Source organism: Piliocolobus tephrosceles, chromosome 7 (genome assembly GCF_002776525.5).
Source record: "Piliocolobus tephrosceles isolate RC106 chromosome 7, ASM277652v3, whole genome shotgun sequence".
NCBI lineage: Eukaryota > Metazoa > Chordata > Mammalia > Primates > Cercopithecidae > Piliocolobus > Piliocolobus tephrosceles.
The window spans coordinates 55130168-55136509 of NC_045440.1; the positions used below are offsets into that span (position 1 = coordinate 55130168).

General features: G+C 44.0%; 1 non-coding gene across 1 annotated transcript; it reads left to right on the plus strand.

The window, feature by feature from the left end:
- The first annotated feature begins 5934 nt into the window (after positions 1-5934).
- Positions 5935-6134, plus strand: LOC111521099. The gene has a single exon (XR_002724869.1). It is a non-coding gene; the product is annotated as a small nucleolar RNA SNORA73 family (small nucleolar RNA).
- The last annotated feature ends 208 nt before the right edge of the window (positions 6135-6342 follow it).

Here is a 6342-nt window from a genome sequence, read left to right on the forward strand (position 1 = left end):
GATCTTAAAAAAAAGGGCTGGGGTTGGGCGTGTTGGTTCATGCCTGTAATCCCAGCACTCTGGGAGGCTGAGGTGGGTGGATCACTTGAACTCAGGAGTTCGAGACCAGCCTGGCCAATATAGTGTAACCCTGTCTCTTCCAAAAATACAAAAAATTAGCTAGGCATGGTTGTGAGTGCCTGTGCGCCCAGCTATTCAGAAGGCCAAGGCAGGAGGATCACTTGAGCCTGGGAGGCGGAGGTTGTAGTGAGCCGAGATTGCACCACTGCACTCCAGCCTGGGCGACAGAGACCCTGTCTTAAAAGAATAAATAAGTAAATAAAAATAAGGGCTGAGTGTGGTGGCTCACACTTGTAATCCTAGCACATTGGCAGGCCAAGGCATGAAGATTGCTTGAGGCCAGGGGTTTGAGACCAGCCTGGAAAAAATAGTGAGATTTTTGTTTCTATTAAAATAAAAAAATAGCCAAGTATGGTGGATTGCTTGGACCCAGGAGTTCAATGATGCAGTGAGCTATAATTGTGCCACTGCATTCCAGCCTGGGTGACAGAGCGAGATCTTGTCTCAAACAAATAAACAAACAAACGAAAAATAACTGTGTCCTTTTGCTGGTTTTAGTTTACATGGCTAATGATATGGGTACCTTGTCATGTAGCTCCTTGGCTATTTGAATTTCCTCTTTTGTGAAATTCCTATTGAAGTTTTTTGTCCATTTTTGCATTGTCTTCCCTTATTTTCTTACTGATTCATCAGGAGTTTTTCACTCTCTTAATTATATATTTTGATGAACAAAATTAAAATTATGTGATCAGATTTATCAATCTCTTTTGCCTAAAACTGCGCTATTGCTGAATTTTCCTGTGATTTGGTTTCCTTCCTGCAATCTCTGTGGCTGCCTCCTGATGGATGTACCTGCTCACTCCAGTAGGCAGAATGGCCTCAAGAGGTCAGACCACAGGCTTCCAGGGATCCGCCTGGACCTCCGAACCTATAGCCTCGGTCCTCCTCACTTTCCCAGTCCCATGGAGCTGTTCACTCCTCAAAGCAACGGGAAAGTGCCTGGTGACCCATTCTTGCCGCGTGGACTGTGTGATCCGGTAGTGGCTGCATGCTGTCTCTGGCCTCTGTGCCTGGGAAGATGCTGCTGGTATGGCTGGGAACGTAATTCCCCTCCTTCACTTTTCTTCTCACCTCTTTCAGGCAGTGCCCACTCACACTTGAGTCTCTCTTGGTCCCCACTCCCATTCTGAACTTGGGTTAGGACCCCCTTGTTGGTCTTCCTGTGGTGCCTACTCTCTACCATTATCACTGCCCTGACCATAGTTCATGCCCAGTGTTAGTGTCTTAAAAAAAGAGTAAACATCTTAACACTCAGCACTGTGCTCCATGAGGACCAGGGCAGCCAACTAATCCAGCACAGTGAGCACCCAATAACTGCTTGTTGATCTGGACATGAACGCTGACGAAAAAGCATTGTCCAGGTCTTCAGCCTAGTGAGTTCTGTTGGCTGACCGCATTTTGAGATGTCTGTTGGTTTCTTACTAAGGTGAGAACTTTCTCTTCTTACCGTTAATTCATATTAGGATTTCTTTCTGGCAAGTGGTGTTGAGAGTGGGTGGAGGGTGGCTGAGAGAAACAAGACACTTGGAAATCTGCTAGGAGAAGGAGAGGCCCTGGAAGCCAGCTGTGGATACTGGGTCAAAATCCATAGTCAAATCATCACAAGCAATCTCCGTCCTGTGTTCATTTTGGGGAGACTTGCAAAGCCTGGCCAAAGTGAAGAGTGAGCTCCTTGTGTGGTTTGGATGAATCTGAAGCAGCCGCCGTGTGGATTCTGTGCTATTCGTGCTGTTTATCTTTTAAAAATAGGGCAGTGGTTACACAGCTGAGGCTCTGAGCCTGCCCAGCTCCCTGCACGACCCTGTCCGCTACAAGCCTGATAGCACTTCCTTCCTGGCCTCGCGTGGCTTCCTGCACTGGCCTTATCGCCGCACAAAACTTGACACTGTACTGGAATGCGCTCAGGGTCCGTAAATGGAAATCTCTTGCTTTCTACACTTACAAACAACTGTCATCTATAAAATGCTTTCTTTATTTCCAGACTTACACTTTCTTTACACTAGTCGTAATGGGGTTCATATGAGATCATTTCCCTCTCTATCCCTCGTTTTCACCTGAAGTTTTAGTGTTTTGTTTTTGAGTCCAGAAATTAAATAATACACATGACATCTGTAGAAGCTGCAGTGTTTACAGCAGTTGTGGGGAATGGTTTTCTACATACAGTGAATTATACTTTATGCCATTTCCTTCATTTTATTACATGCCTGCCTTGAAGAAGCAGGGTAGGAAGAGGGCTGTGAATGATGTCATGTGAACAGACACACGTTTAGTACTGACATCTTTGGCATTCTTTGCAAATTTTAAGCATTTTAGTGATTAAGAAAGCTTTCTTGGGCTGGGCATGGTTGCTCACACCTGTAATCCCAGCACTTTGAGAGGTTGAGGTGGGTGGATCGTTTGAGGTCCGGAGTTCTAGACCAGCCTGGCCAACATGGCAAAATCTTATCTCTACTAAAAAAATACAAAAATTAGCTGGGTGTAGTGGTGCATGCCCGTAATCCCAACTACTTGGGGAGGCTGAGGCAGGAGAATTGCTTGAACCCAGGAGACTGAGGTTACAGTGAGCCAAGATCGAACCACTGCACTCCAGCCTGGGTGACAGAGCGAGACTCTGTCTCAAAAAAAAAAAAGAAAAGAAAAGAAAAGAAAAGTAAAGAAAGCTTTTTTGTTTCTCATCATCTGAGATCTGCTGCTGCTATACTACTTTCTTTCTCTCATACAACTTCAAAGTGGATGTTAGGTAAACATCATGTTGAAAATTAACATATGGAGTGTCAAATTCATTTAAGAGAAGATGGGGCTCACAAAATATTTAAAGCTTATCTGTCTGAGCTCTTTAATATTCATGAAGACAATGCAACAGGAAGAGTTTCGGGGAAATAGCGCATGCGCTGTTTTCTGCTTTGTAGTGTAGTACGTAAAAGCCATGTTGAAAATAATTCAAAATTTGGTATGGTCCTGATCTGGAAAATTCAAGGGGTTAATGAAAGGGAAAAGTAGCTTAAATGAGGTTTCTGGGAGTGTCTCGGCTTTCTGAATGCAGTTGCCTTTCATGAGCTCATGAACCTTCTTAAGATATTATGATCTTTTACCCAGGCTAGGGGAATTTCCTCAGATATGATTAAAGAGTGGGCGGGCCATGTCCTCAGAAGTCAGAAGACTTAATATTGGAAACATGAACTCTTTTGGAGCCATTCCCAATTTTATTTCAGAGGAATTCCCCCTTGCAGAACCACTCCCACGATGGAAAGCAGGGATGAAGGAAGTCTTTTGAAATGTATTTATTTTTTAATCTGAAATTGAAGAGTTTCCCCTCCCCCCATCATGGAAACTACTAAATTAAGAGTCTGGGTAAACAGTTTGAAGTCTCCTTTTTAGGATGGATAAGGTAAACAAGTAAAGAGTACTCAAAAATTCTCATTAAAGGTACACAACCACCCTGAGTTATTATATCCAAGGGAACGTTACCTCAGTCATGGGCAGAAGCCTCACGGGTGACAAAAGATCAGGGCTTTTACTTAAAGAACAAGGTAGTTTTCATTAAGCTACTAAGTGTGAATATAAACTCTGCTGTGACATATTAGGAAGAAGTAAAATATGACAGGAAAAATAGTGGGCTCAGGATTGAGCTGTGAGGGAAGGCTTCTCTGTGGAGCTGTTTATTGAGGCTGGTGGAGGAGAAGCGGCCCACTGGGGTGGAGTGGAGGGAATGGCCGATATTCCAAGGTAGGAGGGAGCCTGACCATGAACAGAAGGGACACAGGGCCAGAGCCTGGAGAGTGCAGCCAGAGTGGGAATGAATGAGAGGGCAGTTCGAGAGATAGGCAATGACTAGATCACCTATGACCTCTCAGATCATGAGAGGTTTTGGATATTATTTTTACTGTGGTAAATACACATAGGACAAAATTTGCCATCTGAACTATTTTTCAGTGTACCATTCAGTGGCATTAAGTACATTCACATTGCGTGCAAGCATCACCACCCTCCATCTCTAGAACTCTTTCATCTTTCCAAGCTGACTCTCTATACCCATTAAACACCAGCTCCCATTTCCCTCTCTTTGCAGCCCATGGCAACCACAATTCTACTTTCTGTCTCGAATTTGAGTACTCGAGGTACCCCATGTAGGTAGGATTGTAAAGTATTTGTCTTTTTTGACTGGCTGATTTCACTCAGCACTATGTCCTCAGCATTCATCTATGTTGTAGAATGCATCAGAATTTCATTCCTTTTTAAGGTTGAATGATATCCCATTATATGCATATGCCATTTTTTTTAATCCATTCACCTATTGATGGACTTTTGGATTATTCCCATCTTTTGGTTATTATGAACAATGCTGTTACAAACACCGGTGTACAAATACCTGTTTGAGTTGCTGCTTTCAATTCGTTTGGGTATATACTCAGAAATGGAATTTCCGGATCATATGGTAATTCTACAGTTTATTTTTTAGGAGTCGCCATGCTGTTTTCCACAGCGGCTGCACATTTTACACTCTCACCAGCAATGTACAAGGGTTCCAGTTGCATCACACCCTTGCCAGCACTTATGATTTTTCTGATTTTTGTTTTTTTGTAATAGCCATCCTAATGGGTGTGAAAAAGATTTTGAAATTATTGAGTTAGGAGCCATTGCATGATTTTAATGAGGGAATGACACAATCCCTTTTCTTTTTGAAAGGATCACTCTGGCTGATGGATGGAGAAGAGATTGAAGGGGAGAAGAAAGCAATGGGGCAGAATAACTTTGAGAAAATTTTGGTGTCCAGGAAAAGAATGATGATGGTATGACCTATGGTAGTAGTTCTGAAGAATAGAGGACATAGATTCAAAATATACTTTAGGGTGAGGTGTGGTGGCACATGCCTATAATCCCAGTACTTTGGGAGGCCAAGGCAGCCGGATTACTTGAGGTCAAGAGTTTGAGACTGGTGGCCGGGTGCGGTGGCTCAAGCCTGTAATCCCAGCACTTTGGGAGGCCGAGACGGGCGACCACGAGGTCAGGAGATCGAGACCATCCTGGCTAACACGTTGAAACCCCGTCTCTACTAAAAAATACAAAAATCTAGCTGGGCGAGGTGGTGGGCGCCCGTAGTCCCAGCTACTCGGGAGGCTGAGGCAGGAGAATGGCGTAAACCCGGGAGGCGGAGCTTGCAATGAGCTGAGATCCGGCCACTGCACTCCAGCCCGGGTGACAGAGCGAGACTCCGTCTCAAAAAAAAAAAAAAAAAAAGAGTTTGAGACTGGCTTGGCCAACATGTTTGAAATGCTGTCTCTACTAAAAATACAAAAATTACCCAGACATGATGGCGTGCACCTGTAATCCCAGCTACGTGGGAGACTGAGGCAGGAGAATCACTTGAACCTGGGAGGCGGGGGTTGCAATGAGCCAAGATCGCACCACTGCACTCCAGCAGCCTGATGGAGACTAGGGAGGCAGGCACCAAATTTGGCAATTAATGCCCATAAAATATTCAGTGAAAACATCAAGAGACAGAAAACTGGATTGGTACCATGGAGACTCAGGAAACCAACTCAGAAAGGTTAAGCAAGTAACTTAAGTTCACACAGCATAAAATGCAAGTGGCAGAGTCAAGGGCAAACCCAGGACTGTCTGATTATGAAGCCTGGTCTCACCATTTTATGTCACTTCCTTCCAGTCAGAGCCTACCAGTCTCCAGGAATTTGGACCACTGACTGCATTTATCCACTTTGGGAAATCTCTACTAATAAAAGAGGGACACCCTCAGTAATAAGTGTGAAGTTTAAAACACAAACCTTGCAAGAGCTTTCAAGAATAAATAAAATTCCAACATGGATAGCCTGGGAGGTCACTGTCCCCGGGCTCTGTGGAAATGGTGTTGGGGAGCACAGACGTTTGGTCCATGTACAGTACAGCCCCCTTCCACAATGTTGGAGATGAAGCTGGGTCTCGTGCCTGCATATTCCTATCGCTTCCCTGAGTCCTGTGGATGATGACTAGTGAGATAAATCGTGCAGGAAACATGTTTAGTGTGAAAAAAATAAAACAACAACAAAAAACCCAACATATTTGGAAGGTGATAGACAACAAGTGAACAGATAATCTCACTTAGAAATTGTCTTTAATAGAGTTAATAAATTCAGTTGCCTTTCACTGGGGAGCAATGAACAATTTTATCTCTCCCGAAAGACTCTGGAGTCAAAGGTGGTGTTTAGACTCTTACCCAGGAGTGCT